Below are 20573 nucleotides of genomic sequence, written 5' to 3' on the forward strand. Positions count from 1 at the left end.
GGGTCAGCGATGGCTAGAAGGTCGGTGACTTCGATGGCCGAACGCCGCCCGAACAAGGAGAGAGACCAACTTCGGCGGAAGTCGTGACAATGTATTTCAAGGTCTACCTTCAAACTCAGTGCATCTTTGCTTGACATCATGGGAAAATAAAAAGAAATCAGCCAAGACCTCAGAAAAACAATTGTAGGCCTCCACAAGTCTGGTTCATCCTTGGGAGCAATTTCCAAAAGCCTGAAGGTACTACGCTCATCTGTACAAACAATAGTACGCAAGTATTAACACCATGGGACCAGGCAGCCATCATGCCGCTCAGGATGGAGACGCGTTCTGTCTCCTAGAGATGAACGTACTTTGCTGCGAAAAGTGCCAATCAATCCCAGAACAACAGCAAAGGACCTTGTGAAGATGCTGGAGGAAACAGGTACAAATGTATCTATATCCACAGTCAAACGAGTCCTATATCGACATAGCCTGAAAGGCCGCTCAGCAAGAAAGAAGCCACTGCTCCAAAACTGCCATAAAAAAGCCAGCCTACGGTTTGCAAATACACATGGGGACAAAGATTTTGAGAAATCTCCTCTGGTCTGATGAAACACAAATAGAATTGTTTGGCCATAATGACCATTGTTATGTTTGGAGGAAAAAGGGGGAGGCTTGCAAGCCGAAGAACACCATCCCAACCGTGAATCACGGGGGTGGCAGCATCATGTTGTGGGGGTGCTTTGCTGCAGGAGGGACAGGTGCACTTCACAAAATAGATGGCATCATGAGACTGGAAAATTATGTGGATATATTGAAGCAACTTCTCAAGACATCAGTCAGGAAGTTAAAGCTTGGTCGCAAATAGGTCTTCCAAATGGACAATGACCCCAAGCATTCTTCCAAAGTTGTGGCAAATGGCTTAAGGACAACAAAGTCAAGGTATTGGAGTGGCCGTCACAAAGCCCCGACCTCAATCCTATGGAAAATTTGTGGGCAGAACTGAAAAAGCATGTGCAAGCAAGGAAGCCTACAAACCTGACTCAGTTACACCAGCTCTGTCAGGAGGAATGGGCCAAAATTCACCCAACTTATTGTGGGAAGCTTGTGGAAGGCTACTCAAAACGTTTGACCGAAGTTAAATAATTTAAAGGCAATGACTACCAAATTCTAATTGAGTGTCTGACCCATTAGGAATGTGATAAAATAATGTAAAGCTGAAATAAATCATTCTCTCTACTGTTATTCTGACACTTCACATTCTTAAAATAAATTGGTGATCCTAACTGACGTAAAACATTGAATTTTTACTTGGATTAAATGTCAGGAATTGTGAAAAACTGAGTTTAAATGTAGTTGGCTAAGGTGTATGTAAACGTCCGACTTCAACTGATGCTGGATATCTAATTTTGACATATTACAACAAATGAAGAGATAAATAATATTTGACCATCCTTTGCTGCTGTGCTTGCAGATGTGCGTAATATGCTGTGACCCTATTCAAAAAGTATTTAACTCCAAATAACAAAAACGTAGGTAGAGGTTTGTTGCAACATTTCAACTTCAAAGATGTTTATATTTTTTTGCACTGCATGGATCAATGGTGCGGTTGAATACAGCATTGCTGTCTGGTAAACTCAAAATGTATTGTAGCTGAGTAGCTAGTCTAGGCTACTGCTCAAATGTTGCTGTAATAGGCCTACATGTTTCTCCTTTGCATGATGTTCATAAAGTAGATGCCTCTGTTGACTGTTGACTCATTTATGCTCACTTGTGTCCTATTCAGCCTGCAGGCCTTGTGTCTGCACTAGTCCATTAGCAACGTTATGACTGACTTGTGATCATTGCCCTTGCTAGTTTGATTGTATTGACTTTCCAGCCTTAGTTACAGTCGTAAAGGTGAGAGGTTAGCATGTCTTGGGGGTATAACATTTGTGAATCACCTGCACAACTGGACAGTTTTTGGGGTTTTGGGAACATATATTTTATGATGTCCCCACAATGTTCCCACCAGACTATTCCCAAAATCTAATTAAACATTTAAAGAACAGACAAATGTGTTCTTGGAACATTCTTGCAACATCAGGCAGATGTTTTATACAAACATTGCATAATCGTCAGCACGACTGGACTGTATTTGTGTTATGAGAACATTTGCCGCAACCTAATGAATGTTCTGGGAACTTTCACAGAATCAATTTTGGTTTGCTGGGAAAACATTACTGGTACATTGTATTATTACATTACTTGGAAACCTAATGAGAAATTTTGGGGAATGTTCTGTGGTGGTTATTACAGATATTCTGCACAACATTTTTGTGAATGTTAGGAGAACATTTCAAAGATATTTCATAAAAAAAAAAAAATTTGAAAATGTTATTATCCTAAATGTTATCCTAATATCAGGTAAAACCCAAACTACAACATAAGGGAAATCTTAGCTAATGTTCTAGGAATGTTCCCGGTTTGCTGGGGAGAAGAGGCAGTCTGCGAGAAGGAGGAGGAGGCGGTTTGCCCTGTGGGTAATTACGCTGGATTGAGGGCAAGAGGTGGAGTGAGAAGCGGGAGAGGAGGGAGAGAGGGACTGGGACTGCTAGAGTCTATAGTCAGTCACCCTACTCAAAATGAAGTCACAGCAGAGAGAAAGCGTATGTGCTGGGGGTGGGAGAGTAAACCGAGATTAGTGGTGGGCACCAATATCGATATTTCAGGGTAGGGGTTGGGGTTAGCAAGTGGCCATCTCTCTCGGTGGAAGGCAGATTAGCTGGGTGTGCAGCACCGTGTAGAGAGGGTTTTGACTTTGACTGCCTCAGGTTTCGCAGATGCCTTTCTCTGCGGCTCCGCAGCCTGCAAAGGTTGGCCAAAGAGACAGATTGAAATTATACAGATTGCCTCCTGGGTCTCATTAAGAAAATATATATTTATATTCTAATTGCTGTTGTGACAAAAAGAGGCTCCTCTTCTCCCATTCGCAATGATATTGAGATTGGACCTCTGGAGGGGGAAGAGGCAGTGTCACATGTAGGCAGGCAGGCAGGCAGGCAGGCAGGCAGGCAGGCAGGCAGGCAGGCAGGCACACACACGCACACGCACACACACACACACACACACACACACACACACACACACAGACACAGACACAGGCAGACACACACACACAATTGCAGACAGGCACGTATGCAGGCTGGCAGACAGGCACTCACACATACACACAGAATGCTGCTCATTCACAAGCGCACTTACACACAGACTCACATACACACACACGCACAGAATGCTACCTATTCACAAGCGCACAAACAGACACAGACACACACACACATCCCCCTAAAAACATGTTCACACACACCTGATGTATTCCAACTCCCAATTACACACTTACTTTCTATTTGCATGTGGAATGGAAAGTGTGTGTGTGTGTGTGTGTGTGTGTGTGTGTGTGTGTGTGTGTGTGTGTGTGTGTGTGTGTGTGTGTGTGTGTGTGTGTGTGTGTGTGTGTGTGTGTGTGTGTGTGTGTGTGTGTGTGTGTGTATATCAATGTGTGTCAGAGTGTGTGGGCTCTGGAGCAAATTGACAGGTGTTGATACTATGAAGCTCTCACATTACCAACTGTAGTGGACTGGAAAATAAGAAATGCATTGTTTCTCAAGAAGCATGCTACACACACACACACGCACGCACGCACGCACGCACACACACACACACACACACACACACACACACACCACACACACACTAATTTAGTGTTCAGTGGGGGCCCAATTAGGAGAGTCAGAGGGGCCACCGACACAAAGAAGTTCAGGATGAAATTATGTATTTATTTGCCCTGTCTTGTTCTGTCTATAGTTTTTTTTAAATTATATTTATTTCATTTCTTATATTAAGAACTTTAACATAGCACTAGTCCTTAACATAGTCCTTAATCGCTTTATCCCCTGGTGTGATTTTTCATTACTTACTATATTATTTACTTATTCAATTATTTATCTATTCATTTATTGATCCAGCTTGCATTCTTTATTACTGTTATTTGTTCTACTTGTTTACACTCACCACTTAATCAACCCTCGTCTTCCTCTCATTGAACTGTCGCAGGTGACCCCTCTGAGCTCTCGCCCTCCATTGATGCCTCAGGCAAACAACCGCCCCATGTTCCCCCACCCTCTCCATACCAGACTGACTTGCCATATACATATGCAGACTGAGCAAGAAGTTGCAATAGGCCAGTGCAAACCAAGGTTTAATACCAGCAGAAACAGAAATCCTCTTAAACCTAATTCCTAACTCTAAACCTAACCCCTAACCCTAATTGTAACCCTAACTCTAATTGTAACCCTAACCCTAAACCTTACTCCTAAGACTAAAATAGCCTTTTTCCTTGTGGGGACCAGTGAAATGTCCCCACCTTTCCGCAATTTCCTTGTTTTACTATCCTTGTGAGAACTTCTGGTCTCCACAAGGATGGTAAAACCAAACACACACACACACGCTGGTGTGTACATTTCCCGTTTTCACATGCAAATAGGAAAGTTAGTGTGTGATTATTTGTAGTGGAATTGTTGGAATACACCAGTGATCTTGTTGCCGATTACCAATACTACAGCCTTGGTTGGGTCTCATGTTAAATCCCTATTTGGATAGAACTGACATAGGGGTTAATAGGTAGGATTGCGATACTGTAACATATCCATATAGTAGGCTATGTTACTGTTACATATAGTAAGCAAGTCTCATTGACTTGATATGTGCTGTAGACAAGCTATTAAAATTCTCAACATCTGTTTGTTATGAGCAAGAGAAAGAGAGAGCGAGAGAAATAGGAGACAGTGCATTGAATCACAAAAGTGGAGAACATACTGTACATGTGTAATTCTTTTTTGGGGGGGGATTGTGCTTTGAGAACAGGAAAAATACAAATCTGGTGAGTTCAATCAAGTGTGTGGCAAGGTAGGGAATAGGGTGCGAATAGGGAATAGGGAACAATAACACTATTTTGCGTCCCAAATTACACCGTATTCCCTATTTAGTGCACCACTTTGTCACACACAAAAGTTGAGCACTATGGAATCTTGTATGATTCAGGGCGTAACCAATGACTCTCACAGCAATGAGCTTTGGAGGACAGCATGCAGCAAGAGTTCTCACATTTTAATCACTTTGACTAAGCCAAGGAGAGATGTTTTCACAATGTTTTAACAAGGTTCTGACTAGGGCTGTGACAGTCAAGCAAATAACTGTCGGTCTCACGGTAAGTGACCGTTAATTAACATAGATACATTTAGCATCTCCTGGCTTCCATACATAGCCTACAAGCCATTTATGCAGACATTGGAACAACTACATTTTAAAAAGTCTAATAGATTCAGGTAATATAGTCTACACCTTCATAATAAATCCATTAATTATTTTAGACAGGTCTAAAGAAGCATGATATGAAGGAAATGTAGTATATTTCAGAAGAACAGAATAGCATACTCTGAGTTGTCCTTATGTGAGGTCCTGACCTGGCAATGCAAATTGGCTTTACACTAGTTCATTTAGCAAAAAAGATTTGCTTAAAATTCCGTGGCATTATCCGGTCTTTCTCACAGGCTACAAGTGAAAACAGACACATCGAGGACGCAACTGCGCACCTCGTCCTTATCTAATTCCGAGTTGCATATTGAAGATATCGGGATAACTGTCCACATTTACTTTTCATCAGCCAACAAGATGAGCAGGCCTAACGAACAGCAAAAGCACTAGCCTATGTCAATCTACTCTCCCCCATAGTACAAAAGTCAACCTATTCTATTCTGTGCAAGAAATACATTTTCCAAACATTTGTGGGATGCGATAGATCCCAAATGAATACAACCACTAGCATCAAAAAAACTTTTTACGCAATGTGGCTGACGCAACAGATCAGAACGTTTAGCTTAACTAAACTATTAGGCTATTTCTTCACATTATAAGCGCAGCAATGCGCACATGACAGTAGGCTATGAGCACGAATTTTCCATTAGCAGGAAAACACCATTATCAAAAATGACTGCAAATGCAATTAAGCATGTTATGTCTTTATTATAAAGGTGCATTTTTATGGTGAAAATGATCTTCCCCAAACTTGAAACTGCTTCTGTATGCCAGTTAGTCTCTACACCCCTTGTAAAGTGGATTAATGTGCACAATTTTAAGAAGATATTTGGCCACTTTAGGTGATACAAACCTTATCAAAACATATAGGCCTATGGGCTAGGCTACTATGATGAGTCGGTTTATTTAACATTTATTTTAGAAAGTTAGTGGGAAAAAAATAGCCAGAGAAAGAAATAATCAAGATGACACAGTAATAACAATGTGGATAAGAAAGGAGATAAGTAGAGAGTAGCGTCCGAAATGGCACTACTTTTGGCACTACCTATATAGGGCACTACTTTTGACCAGGGAAAAGGGGGCCATTTGGGAGTGTGTTAACAGCACAAGTTAGAGTCACATCTGTCTGTTCGCAAGCCACTCTACAGAAGATTACTCAACTGGAATTGTTTTCCTTTCCTCCCCAACTTGATCCATTTGGTTGACCCCTTTCTTGTAATCTTGAGAAAGTATTTTTTAAAGTTATAGTGGAATAGTATCTCAAACCTAATTTCTCTGTTCTACATTTCAACTTGTATTTCCGTCTTTGATTCTTGTAGTCTTTTTACTTTCTCTGAGTGTAGGATTCCAGCTTTGAAAGGAGCATGTAGTGGATTGTAAGACTTTGAACCAACATATGTCTGGATTTCAAACAGATTTGTCCTTTGTTTTTCAAGCTGCTGCTGAATTAAATAACAGATGAAAAAGTAACACACACTCACACTTACAGTATTGATAGGCATATGCATTGATGATAGTGTGTGCATTGGTGACAGTCCCAAGACATTGTATTTATTATGTAGTGTGTATATGACCTTCTAACAGACAGACTAACTGATAAGTATGGGTCCTCTATTACTGTAACATAATATGTATAATATCTGTACAGCTATTATATTAGATAGAGATGGAAGGCACATTTATTATTTTATTCATAGTTGAATGGAGTCATAACAGGGCTTATATTAATCTGTGTACCAAATGGCACTCTATGGGCCCTGGTCAAAAGAGGTGCACTAAATAGGAAATAGGGTGCCCTTTGGGATGGACCCCCAGTGAACTACACATACTCTCCTCAGAGAGATTACATGAAGCATCCAGTCTGAGCACTGTTAGCCCCAAAGTGGCCAACTGAAAAACCTACAGAAATCCCCCAGGCAGACTTCAGAGCTCCCTTTAAAATAAGCAGGTATTAGCCTTAGCCAATGTTACAGCTTGCAGCTGATACAGAGTTACAGACCCAAGCCTGAAGAAAAGGGAATCAGAGTATCTAGTCACACTGAGGGATAGAGATACGTGTGGAGATGAGAGAAGGAGGATGGTGGGAAATAATCGTCTTTTCTTGTTTATCTGTGCGTCCAGGGGGGAACTGTTGTGGCTGTACCTGGCTGACATGTGTGCTGGGGCAGGTGTACGACAAGGCCAGCAGCCCCCCCCCCCCCCCCCCCCCAATCTACCATTGTCTGTCTCCTACAAACATGCATACAAACACACACACAAAAACACACATGCACACACACTCACGCACACACACACACTCTGAGGGGGGACAGGCTGGCTGTTTGGGCGGCAGGCCAGAAGGGAAGAGGTGAAAGGTTCAGTTCCACCCCTCAGTCTGCGGTCACTGGGTCACACACCTGCTTGCCTTTGGCTACAGATGCTATATGCAAAGACACATTTGCATTTTATCTGCCTCTAGCCTCGGATTAACTTATTCATACAGTATAAGAAAATGGGAGTCCCAAATCATTTTATAACATTTTTGACATGCGCTTTTCTGGATTTTTTTGTTGTTATTCTGTCTCTCACTGTTCATATAAACCTACCATTAAAATTATAGACTGATCATTTCTTTGTCAGTGGGCAAACGTACAAAATCAGCAGGGGATCAAATACTTTTTTCCCTCACTGTACTGTGCATCCCCCTGACCAAGCCTGTTTGATCATGGATGTGTGTCTGTGTGTCTGTCATGCATGTCTGTCTGTCTGTCTTTCTGGGTCTGGGACATAGGATTTGAGGGACAAGAGGGGCCAGGGGGGACTGATTCCAGGACTAGGGGCTGGGGTAATGTGTGCTGTACTTTCCATAAGAGTCAGGGTGAAAGTTCTGGTACCTAAATAAAAACAGTATCAAACTAAATCACAGTTTATTGGTAGCTGTCACAGGCGTCGTAATGAACAGACAAAGGTGCAGCGTGTTGAGTGCTCATCTTTTATTTTGAATGAAAACACTTCACAAGAAAAAAACAAACGACAGCCAAACAGTTCTGTCAGGTCCACTAACAAACTAAACAGAAAGCAACCACCCACAAAACCCAAAGGAAAACAGGCTGCCTAAGTATGGCTTCCAATCAGAGACAACGAAAGACACCTGCCTCTGATTGGAAACCATACTCGGCCAAACCTGGAAAATGAAACATAGAAAATTAAAACTAGAACAAATTCCCCTTGAACCAAAAAACCCCAAAACACACAAAACAACCCCCCCGCCACGCCCTGACCATTCTGCTATGGCAAATGACACTTTTCACTGGTCATGACGTGACAGTACCCCCCACCGAAGGTGCAGACCCCGGCTGCACCCAAACAAAACCCCACAAAAACAACCCCAAACCTAAAGGGAGGGAAGGGAGGGTGGCCACCGTCTACAACGGTTCCTGTGCTACACCCCAAGCCCTTCCGCCAATCCCCCAGCTACGGAAGTGGCTCTGGCTCCAGGCGTAGCCCCCCGTTCTGCACTGCCGACCACCGCCGGAGGCTCTGGGCTGCATACCGTCTCCGAAGGCTCTGAGCTGCAGACCGTCGCTGAAGACTCTGGGCTGCAGACCGTCGCTGAAGTCTCTGGGCTGCAGACCGTCGCTGAAGACTCTGGGCTGCAGACCGTCGCTGGAGGCCCCCGGGCTGAGGGGCGTCGCTGGAGGCCCCGGGCTGAGGGGCGTCGCTGGAGGCCCCGGGCTGAGGGGCTTCGCTGGAGGCCCCGGGCTGAGTAGCATCGCTGAAGGCCCCGGGCTTGAGGAGCTTCACTGGAGGCTCCGGGCTGAGGAGCTTCACTGGAGGCTCCGGGCTGAGGAGCGTAGCTGGAGGCTCCGGACTGAGGAGCATTGCTGGAGGCTCCGGACTGGAGAGCGTCGCTGGAGGTCCGGACTGGAGAGCGTCGCTGGAGGCTCCGGACTGGAGAGCGTCGCTGGAGGCTCCGGACTGGAGAGCGTCGCTGGAGGCTCCGGACTGGAGAGCGTCTTTGTAGGATCCGGACTGGAGACCTTTGCTGCAAGCTCTGTGTCATGGATCATCACCACTGGTTCCGCGCCATGGATCATCACTGGATGCTTTGTGCCATGGATCATTACTGGAGGCTCCGTGCCATGGCTTATCACTGGAGGCTTCGTGCCATGGATCATCACTACAGGCTCCAGGCCATGGATCATCACTGGAGGCTTCGTGCCATGGATCATCCCTACAGGCTCCGGGCCATGGATCATCACTGGAGGCTTCGTGCCATGGATTAACCCTACAGGCTCCGGGCCATGGATCATCACTGTAGGCTTCATGCCATGGATTATCGCTGGAGGCTTCTGACCGTTGATCATTCCTGGAGGCTTCCTACGGGGAGCTGGAACCGGGCTCATCAGACTGGGGAGACGCACAGAAGACTGGGTGCGCAGAGCATGCACAAGCCACACTGGGCCGTGGAGGCGCACCGGAGGTCTGGAGCTCAGGGCTGGCACACCCCGTCCTGGCTGGATGGTCATTGTAGCCCGGCACGGGCGGAGCTCTGGCACAGGGCGAACTGGGCTGTGCTGGGGCATGAGAGCTGCCGTGCGTAGAGCAGGCGCAAGATAAACTGGGCCGAGGAGACTCACTGGAGGCCAGAAGCGTTGAGCCGGCGCACTTCTTCCTGGCTGCCGGCCAACTCTCGCATGGCAACGCTGCGGAGCCCGTACCGACCGCACCGGACTGTGCGTGCGGATGGGCAAGATAGTGCACATCACATCGTAATGCATTTCTCGCCCCTCTGCACGCCCGCTCCACAGTGCCCTTTCCCCCTGACCTAGCCAAACTACCCGTATGCCCCCCCCCCCAATTTTTTTATCCTCTTGCCGTTCCAGCTGTCCCTCCCAGTAATGCCGTTCCGCCTTCGCTGCCTCTATCTCCTCCAGCGGGCGGCGATACTCTCCCGGCCTTGTCCACGGTCCTGCCCATCCAGGATTTCCTCCTAGGTCCATGACTCCACGTACCTCCTCCCACACTGCTTGGTCTTCTTTTGGTGGGTGGTTCTGTCACAGGCGTCGTAGTGAATAGACCAAGGCGCAGCGTGTTGAGTGCTCATCTTTTATTTTAAAACTAGAACAAATTCCCCTTGAACCAAAAAACCCCAAAACACACAAAACAACCCCCCTGCCACGCCCTGACCATTCTGCTATGGCAAATGACACTTTTCACTGGTCATGACGTGACAGTACCCCCCACCGAAGGTGCAGACCCCGGCTGCACCCCAAACAAAACCCCACAAAAACAACCCCAAACCTAAAGGGAGGGAAGGGAGGGTGGCCACCGTCTACAACGGTTCCTGTGCTACACCCAAAGCCCTTCCGCCAATCCCCCAGCTACGGAAGTGGCTCTGGCTCCAGGTGTAGCCCCCCGTTCTGCACTGCCGACCACCGCCGGAGGCTCTGGGCTGCATACCGTCTCCGAAGGCTCTGAGCTGCAGACCGTCGCTGAAGACTCTGGGCTGCAGACCGTCGCTGAAGTCTCTGGGCTGCAGACCGTCGCTGAAGTCTCTGGGCTGCAGACCGTCGCTGAAGACTCTGGGCTGCAGACCGTCGCTGGAGGCCCCCGGGCTGAGGGGCGTCGCTGGAGGCCCCGGGCTGAGGGGCGTCGCTGGAGGCCCCGGGCTGAGGGGCTTCGCTGGAGGCCCCGGGCTGAGTAGCATCGCTGAAGGCCCCGGGCTTGAGGAGCTTCACTGGAGGCTCCGGGCTGAGGAGCGTAGCTGGAGGCTCCGGGCTGAGGAGCGTAGCTGGAGGCTCCGGACTGAGGAGCATCGCTGGAGGCTCCGGACTGGAGAGCGTCGCTGGAGGCTCCGGACTGGAGAGCGTCGCTGGAGGCTCCGGACTGGAGAGCGTCGCTGGAGGCTCCGGACTGGAGAGCGTCGCTGGAGGCTCCGGACTGGAGAGCGTCGCTGGAGGCTCCGGACTGAGGAGCATCGCTGGAGGCTCCGGACTGGAGAACGTCGCTGGAGGCTCCGGACTGGAGAGCGTCGCTGGAGGCTCCGGACTGGAGAGCGTCGCTGGAGGCTCCGGACTGGAGAGCGTCGCTGGAGGCTCCGGACTGGAGAGCGTCGCTGGAGGCTCCGGACTGGAGAGCGTCTTTGTAGGTTCCGGACTGGAGACCTTTGCTGCAAGCTCTGTGTCATGGATCATCACCACTGGTTCCGCGCCATGGATCATTACTGGAGGCTCCGTGCCATGGCTTATCACTGGAGGCTTCGTGCCATGGATCATCGCTACAGGCTCCAGGCCATGGATCATCACTGGAGGCTTCGTGCCATGGATCATCCCTACAGGCTCCGGGCCATGGATCATCACTGGAGGCTTCGTGCCATGGATTAACCCTACAGGCTCCGGGTCATGGATCATCACTGTAGGCTTCATGCCATGGATTATCGCTGGAGGCTTCGGACCGTTGATCATTCCTGGAGGCTTCCTACGGGGAGCTGGAACCGGGCTCATCAGACTGGGGAGACGCACAGAAGACTGGGTGCGCAGAGCATGCACACAAGCCACACTGGGCCGTGGAGGCGCACCGGAGGTCTGGAGCTCAGGGCTGGCACACCCCGTCCTGGCTGGATGGTCATTGTAGCCCGGCACGGGCGGAGCTCTGGCACAGGGCGAACTGGGCTGTGCTGGGGCATGAGAGCTGCCGTGCGTAGAGCAGGCGCAAGATAAACTGGGCCGAGGAGACTCACTGGAGGCCAGAAGCGTTGAGCCGGCGCACTTCTTCCTGGCTGCCGGCCAACTCTCGCATGGCAACGCTGCGGAGCCCGTACCGACCGCACCGGACTGTGCGTGCGGATGGGCAAGATAGTGCACATCACATCGTAATGCATTTCTCGCCCCTCTGCACGCCCGCTCCACAGTGCCCTTTCCCCCTGACCTAGCCAAACTACCCGTATGCCCCCCCCCAAAAAATTTTTATCCTCTTGCCGTTCCAGCTGTTCCTCCCAGTAATGCCGTTCCGCCTTCGCTGCCTCTATCTCCTCCGGCGGGCGGCGATACTCTCCCGGCCTTGTCCACGGTCCTGCCCCATCCAGGATTTCCTCCTAGGTCCATGACTCCACGTACCTCCTCCCACACTGCTTGGTCTTCTTTTGGTGGGTGGTTCTGTCACAGGCGTCATAGTGAACAGACCAAGGCGCAGCGTGTTGAGTGCTCATCTTTTATTTTGAATGAAAACACTTCACAAGAAAAAAACAAACGACAGCCAAACAGTTGTGTCAGGTCCACTAACAAACTAAACAGAAAGCAACCACCCACAAAACCCAAAGGAAAACAGGCTGCCTAAGTATGGCTTCCAATCAGAGACAACGAAAGACACCTGCCTCTGATTGGAAACCATACTCGGCCAAACATGGAAAACGAAGCATAGAAAATTAAAACTAGAACAAATTCCCCTTGAACCAAAAAAACCCAAAACACACAAAACAACCCCCCTACCACGCCCTGACCATTCTACTGTGGCAAATGACCCTTTTCACTGGTCAGGATGTGACAGTAGCATACACAGATTTGCAGATGTTATCGCAGGTGCAGCAAAATGCTTGTGTTTCTAGCTCCAACAGTACAGTAATACCAAGCAATAAAATAATAAAAAACAATACACACAATGTGTTGATCCAGCTTCAAATTTCCTGAAATTTCCTAGAAATAAGTCTATCATATAATGTTAAGCAATTTAACAACCTGTATAGCAGTTTATCCAATTCCAAGAGAAGCTTATTTTCTACCTTTCATTTGAACGTTCGCAGTCTTCCTGAAAAGCATGACCACCTTGTTCATTATCTGTCTTCTCTCAGTCATCTATTTTCCATTGTTGCCCTTTTAGAAACATGGTTGACTGAAGAGACAACCATGCTTTATGACATGTTTCCTTATAATACTGTTCACCACTGTAGAACATTAAGAGTTGGAGGAGGAGTGTCCACTTTTGTTCATAAACATTTTAAATTCTTTGTAATAGAGGACCTCGCACTTACTTCAGATAACATTGATATTTAATCTCTTTTCATATAAGTTCCCACCTGTTCTTTTTTGGTAGTAAAAAGTGGTAATTGTGGAGTACACAACATAAACCGCTGGCTTTATCAATAAGTGCAATAAGGACATCGTCCCCACAGTGACTGTACGTACAGTACATACCCCAACCAGAAGCCATGGATTACAGGCAACATTCGCACTGAGCTAAAGGGTAGAGCTGCCGCTTTCAAGGAGCGTGAACCTAACCCAGAAGCTTACAAGAAATCCCCTTATGCCCTCCAACGAACCATCAAACAGGCGAAGCTTCAATACAGGACTAAGATCAAATCGTACCACACCGGCTCCAACTCTCGTCGGATGTGGCAGGGCTTGCAAAACATTACAGACTACAAAGGGAAGCATAGCCGAGAGCTGCCCACTGACACGAGCCTACCAGACGATTTACTAAATATTTACTAAATAACTTCTATGCTTGCTTAGAGGCAAATAACACTGAAACATGCATCAGAGCATCAACCGTTCCGGATGACTGTGTGATCACGCTCTCAACAGTGCTAGGCCTGATCAATGACAACGATGAGACAGCCTATAGGGAGAAGGTCAGAGACCTGACCATGTGGTGCAAGGACAACAACCTCTCCCTCAACATGATCAAGACAAAGGAGATGATTGTGGACTACAGGAAAAAGAGGACTGAGCACACCACCATTCTCATCGACGGGCTTGTAGTGGAGCAGGTTGAGAGATTCAAGTCCCTTGGCGTCCACATCAACAACAAACTAACATGGTCCAAGCACACCAAGATAGTTGTGAAGAGGGCACGACAAAACCTATTCCCCCACAGGAAACTAAAAAGATTTGGCATGGGTCCTGAGATCCTCAAAAGGTTCAACAGCTGCAACATTGAGAGCATCCTGACTGGTTGCATCACTGCCTGGTACGGCAATTGCTTGGCCTCTGACCGCAAGCACTACAGAGGGTAGTGCGTACGGCTCAGTGCATCACTGGCTGCCTGCCATTCAGGACCTCTCCACCAGGCGGTGTCAGAGGAAGGCTTGTGGGTAGAAGCTGTTTAGAAGCCTCTTGGACCTAGACTTGGCGCTCCGTTATCGCTTGCCATGCAGTAGCAGAGAGAACAGTCTATGACTAGGGTGGATGGAGTCTTTGACGATTTTTAGGGCCTTCCTCTGACACAGCCTGGTTTAGAGGTCCTGGAGGGCAGGAAGCTTGGCCTTGGTGATGTACTAGGCCGTATGCACTACCCTCTGTAGTGCCTTGCGGTCGGAGGCAGAGCAGTTGTCATACCAGGGAGTGATGCAACCAGGCAGGATGCTCTCGATGGTGCAGCTGTAAAATATTTTAAGGATCTCAGGACCCATGCCAAATCTTTTCAGTCTCCTGAGGGGGAATAGGTTTTGTCGTACCCTCTTCACAACTGTCTTGGTGTGTTTGGACCATTCTAGTTTGTTGTTGATGTGGACACCAAGGAATTTGAAGCTCTCAACCTGCTCCACTACAACCCCGTCGATGAGAATGGGGGCGTGCTCGGTCTTCCTTTTCCTGTAGTCCACAATCATGTCCTTAGTCTTGGTTACATTGAGAGAGAGATTGTTATTCTGGCACTACCCGGCCAGGTCTCTGACCTCCTCTCTACAGGCTGTCTCGTCATGGTTGGTGATCAGGCCTACCACTGTTGTGTCGTCTGCAAACTTAATGATGGTGTTAGAGTCGTGCCTGGCCATGCAGTCGTGGGTGAACAGGGAGTACAGGAGGGGACTGAGCACACACCCTTGGGGAGCTCCAGCGTTGAGGATCAGCGTGGTAGATGTGTTGCTACCTACCCTCACCACCTGGGGGCAGCTCAGGAAGTCTAGGATCCAGTTGCAGAGGGAGGTGTTTAGTCCCAGGATCCTTAGCTTAGTGATGAGCTTTGAGGGTACCATGGTGTTGAATGCTGAGCTGTAGTCAATAAATAGCATTCTTACATAAGTGTTCCTTTTGTCCAGGTGGGAAAGGGCAATGTGGAGTGCAATAGAGATTGCATCATCTGTGGATCTGTTTGGGCAGTATTCAAATTGGAGTGGGTCTAGGGTTCCTGGGATAATGTTGTTGATGTGAGCCATGACCAGCCTTTCAAAGCATTTCATGGCTATAAACATGAGTGCTATGGGTCGGTAGTACTTTAGGCAGGTTGCCTTTGTGTTCTTGGGCACAGGGACTATGGTGGTCTCCTTGAAACATGTTGGTTTTTCAGACTCAGACAGGGAGAGGTTGAACATGTCAGTGAAGACACTTGCCAGTTGGTCAGCGCATGCTCAGAGTACACGTCCAGGTAATCCGTCTGGCCCAGCGGCCTTGTGAATGTTGACCTGTTTAAAGGTCTTACTCACATCAGCTGCGGAGAGCGAGATCACACGGTCATCCGGAACAGCTGGTGCTCTGATGTGTGTTTCAGTGTTACTTGCCTAGAAGTGAGAATAGATGTTATTTAGTTGTCTGGTAGGCTTGTGTCACCGGGCAGCTCTCGGCTGTGCTTCCCTTTGTAGTCTGTAATAGTTTGCAAGCCCTGCCACATCCGATGAGAGTCGGAGCCGGTGTAGTTCGATTCGATCTTAGTCCTGTATCGACCCTTTGCCTGTTTGATGATTCGCCTGAGGGCATAGCGGGATTTCTTATAAGCCTCCGGATCAGAGTCCTGCTCCTTGAAAGCGGCAGCTCTACCCTTTAGCTCAGTGCAAATGTTGCCTGTAATTCATGACTTCAGGTTGGGGTATGTACAGTTGAAGTCGGAAGTTTACATACACCTTAGCCAAAAACATTTAAACTCAGTTTTTCACAATTCCTGACATTTAATCCTAGTAAAAATTACCTGTCTCCGGTCAGTTAGGATCACCACTTTAGTTTAAGAATGTGAAATGTTAGAATAATAGTTGAGAGAATGATTTATTTCAACTTTTATTTCTTTCATCACATTCCCAGTGGGTCAGAAGTTTACATACACTCAGTTAGTATTTGGTAGCATTGCCTTACATTTTTTTAACTTGGGTCAAACATTTCGAGTAGCCTTCCACAAGCTTCCCACAATAAGTTGGGTGAATTTTGGCCCATTCCTCCCTACAGAGCTGGTGTAACTGAATCAGATTTGTAGGCCTCCTTGCTCGCATATGCTTTTTCAGTTCTGCCCACAAAATTTCTATGGGATTAAGGTCAAGGGCTTTGTGATGGCCACTCCAATACCTTGACTTTGTTTTCCATAAGCCATTTTGCCACAACTTTGGAAGTATGCTTGGGGTCATTGTCCATTTGGAAGACTCATTTGCAAGCTTTAACTTCCTGACTGATGTCTTGAGATGTTGCTTCAATATATCCACATCATTTTCCAGTCTCTTCATGCCATCGATTTTGTGAAGTGCACCGGCCCCTCCTGCAGCAAAGCACCCCCAAAAAATTATGGTGTCACCCCTGTACTTCACAGTTGGGATGGTGTTCTTCGGTTTGCAAGCATTACCCTTTTTCCTCCAAACATTTCTCCAAAAAGTACGATCTTTGTCCCCATGTGCAGTTGCAAACCGTAGTCTGGCTTTTTGTTCACAAAAAAATATTGTTTTCACATAATAGTATTATTTAACACTGTTTAACACTGTTAATTGTCAGGGTGTATAAATGATTGGAGACAGGCACAGGTATACGTAATAGAGAGTTTTAATTCTCCACCCAAAAATACAACATGCCATGAAAAGGCACCATGGACGAAGAAAATTGTCGACTGCGTGAACTTTACAGAAACTATTTGATCAAAGGTCATGCCGTTTTTGATGAAGTCTCCTTCAAGTCGCTGCAGTTGCTTATCACCAACTGCACCATGCAGCCATCACCTGCATTGTGGGAGGCACTATTTGTCAACCAATCATTAGGGAGTTTTTGGTTGGCCCAAGAGAACGTGACCAAAGACGTGATTGAAACAGGAACCAACTTTGCCGCGATTCTAAAGCTACAGGGGATCCAAATTAAAGTGATATTTGAGACCTCTCTCCTACCAATTAATAGTACACACGTTATGTTTTTAGTTTGCGAGTGTGTGATATGGGGGTTTCGAGAAATGTATTTAGACATTTACAGAGAAAACTTTTATTAACAATAGCAGCTATTTTGACACGTGCATGTTGATCTGAGCCTTGCTGTTTGAAAACCACCACAGTCATCTGTCGCAGATGCACATTCCCGACATCAATCGCCGACTTTCGTCTACAGTCGGCTTCGTTACCCTTACTGCTCGAACACACCCAACCTCTTTCTTAGCCCAACCCCCCCAAACACACACTCATGCACACACGCACACACACACACCGATCAACAACAGATCCAGAGCTCACAGAGCGTCACAATCTACTCTATGCGTCAAATCCCAGATTACCCCTCTGATGGAGAGAGAGAGGGAGAGGGAGGATATCCTGATACAGGTCTCCAGATCATTAACATAAATCATCTCTGCAATTAAATCCTTGTTTATCTTAATTACTGAACTAATGAGACGAGTCCCACATGACTAAGTCACACCCTCTGAGGACACTCGAGGATATGAGACGTAGAAGTCTTACAAAAGCACACAGGCACACACACACACTTATGTGCACGCAAGCACACGAACATGTGGAAACACACATACACAAATATACACACACCACACACCAAATTGCATCATCCTCCCACCTCCCCGCCTCATCCTCCTACCTTATTATCCAGTCGCTGCATCATCATCCTTCACTATCCATGATCTATTTAACTGATAGTGACTTGATCAAGCCTACAGGCTCCAGCTCCATAAGGGCTTAGTACAGCACTATAATTTATGATTTCCCTCTACCACAGGGACTAGACACACTATCTAATTCATGACTTTTTAATACTGTAAAACATATGACAGCATCCCTGCTGTAAATTTACAGTAAAATTATCCTCGAAATCTAAATGTAAGAAAAACAATACATTTGTACATAAAATACATTTATTCAAATTGGTAACAACATTAACAACAAATGAACAACATAATTGACAATAGAAGTAACAACCGTTAATTAACACATATCTAACAAAATAAGAGCATGATTACAACACTCCTTTAAAAACTATATTGTGTGCCTCTGTGTGTGGGATGTGGGTGAGAGAGAGAGAGAGAGAGAGAGACAAAGAGAGAGATGAAGATGGAGTTAAAATTAGGATTGGGTATAATCCTAGATCTATGATCAGGGGCAACTCTATTCAGGGAAAGGGGGTTTAAAGGCAGTGAAACACACAACAGGACAGTTTGGGTAGGAGAGCATCCAGGAGAGAGAAGTCAACGCAGCTTAAGGTGTTCCTCATGGGGCTCAGAAACAATCCTCCTCAGTTCTGGGTCACCTCTTCTCACCCCTAGGACAAGAATAAAAAAAATATATATATAATAGTAGCCAGAGAACACCAGGGCTGTTACTCTGTAGGTAAAAAGATAAGTGACAAGGGACATATTAAGCTGGGGTGTGTGTGTGTGTGTGTGTGTGTGTGTGTGTGTGTGTGTGTGTGTGTGTGTGTGTGTGTACCTACCTCACTAGAGGTCTTCAATCAAACTTAGTGAGCTGTTGGAAGAATTGGGCAATGTAGGGGTTGAGAACAGCTAGTTTCCTCTGGGCCACCTTATCATGCATTTTGTCCAATCTTCAGGGTTCATCGTCTTGGGTTGATTTGAACCAGGTATCTGTACAGCCATATATCCAATATAGTTTATAAAATCAATTGAGGCATTGAACAAACACAAATAAGACAGCTTGATACACCTATTTCAAACCCTAGCTAACTAATAAAACATTGCTATTGTCACGAATCCCACCGAAGGTGGCTCCCCTGCCTGTTCGGGCGGCGCTCGCCAGTCATCCTTTTCTGTTTGTTCGGTCTTATTGGTTGCACCTGTTCCCTGTTTTGTTTCTTGATTTGTGTTTATTTAAGCCTGTTAGGCCGCCCAGGTTTGTACGGGATTATTTCACTGTTTGTTGTGGGATGTGCTGGCTGGCGCCTTATTTTCTCTCCGGACTGTTTTGCCCTATGTTTTTGGGCTGGTCTACCTTTTTACGTGCCCTCTGTTTTGGCGTGACCGTTTTGTGCCGGAGAAATAAAAGACGTTATACTTACCCTTCGCTCTCTGTGCCTGACTCCAACCACCACTCCTAGGAATCCCTGACAGAATCCCGCACCACTTTTATGGAGTCAGCAGGAGCAGCCGTGCCTCCTCTCCCATCGATGGAGGAACGTGTCCTTCATCACACAACCATTCTCCACCGGACTGGTTCAGCCATGGTTCAGATGATGGAGAGCATGGACCGATGGGAGAGGAGTGGCCTCCCTACCTCATCTCCAGCTCCTCTTCCCCCCTCACCTACTACCCCTCCTCCGGCATCCAGATCCGGGGCCCTACGTCTGGCTCTCCCCAGGGAGTACGATGGAGCGGCGGCTGGGTGCCAGGGGTTCCTGCTACAGCTAGAGTTGTACCTGGCTACCATTCGTCCGACTCCCTCGGGAGAGGAGAGCGTGAGCGTCCTCATCTCCTGCTTAACGGGTCGAGCCCTGGAGTGGGCCAACGCAGTGTGGTATGGCCCAGACTCGGCGAGGGATCACTACCCAGAGTTCACCCTCCGGTTCCGGGCCGTGTTCGACCACCCACCAGAAGGCCAGGCGGCGGGTGAACGGCTGTTCAACCTGCGGCAGGAGACGAGGAGCACACAGAACTTTGCTCTGGAGTTCCGGACCTTGGCTGCTGGGGCGGGGTGGAATGATAGGGCCCTGATGGACCATTATCGTTGTAGCCTCTGGGAGGACATCCGCCGGGAGCTAGCCTGTCGGGACGCTACCCTCGCCCTCGACGAACTCATCGACATGTCCATCCGTCTGGACAATCTGCTGGCTGCCCGCGGGCGTCCAGAACGGGCCCTGTTGGTTCCACCTCCAGGCCCTCCATCTCCCATCCCCATGGAGCTAGGGGGGGCCGCATCGAGGGGGACCAGAGGAGGAGGCTCCTCCTGTACCCGGTGTGGTAGGAGAGGACACACTGCCGACCGGTGCTGGAGGAGCTTGTCTGGGAGTCAGGATGGCAGGCAGAGCACTCCTCGTTCACCCCAGGTGAGTAAGCACCAGCCTCACCCAGAGCTCCCTGTTGGCCATATGTTTGTGCTAATATTTTTTCCTGAGTTTTCTCCCTCTTTT

The sequence above is a fragment of the Salmo salar genome, chromosome 18 (genome assembly GCF_965601325.2).
Source record: "Salmo salar chromosome 18, fSalSal1, whole genome shotgun sequence".
Classification (NCBI taxonomy): domain Eukaryota; kingdom Metazoa; phylum Chordata; class Actinopteri; order Salmoniformes; family Salmonidae; genus Salmo; species Salmo salar.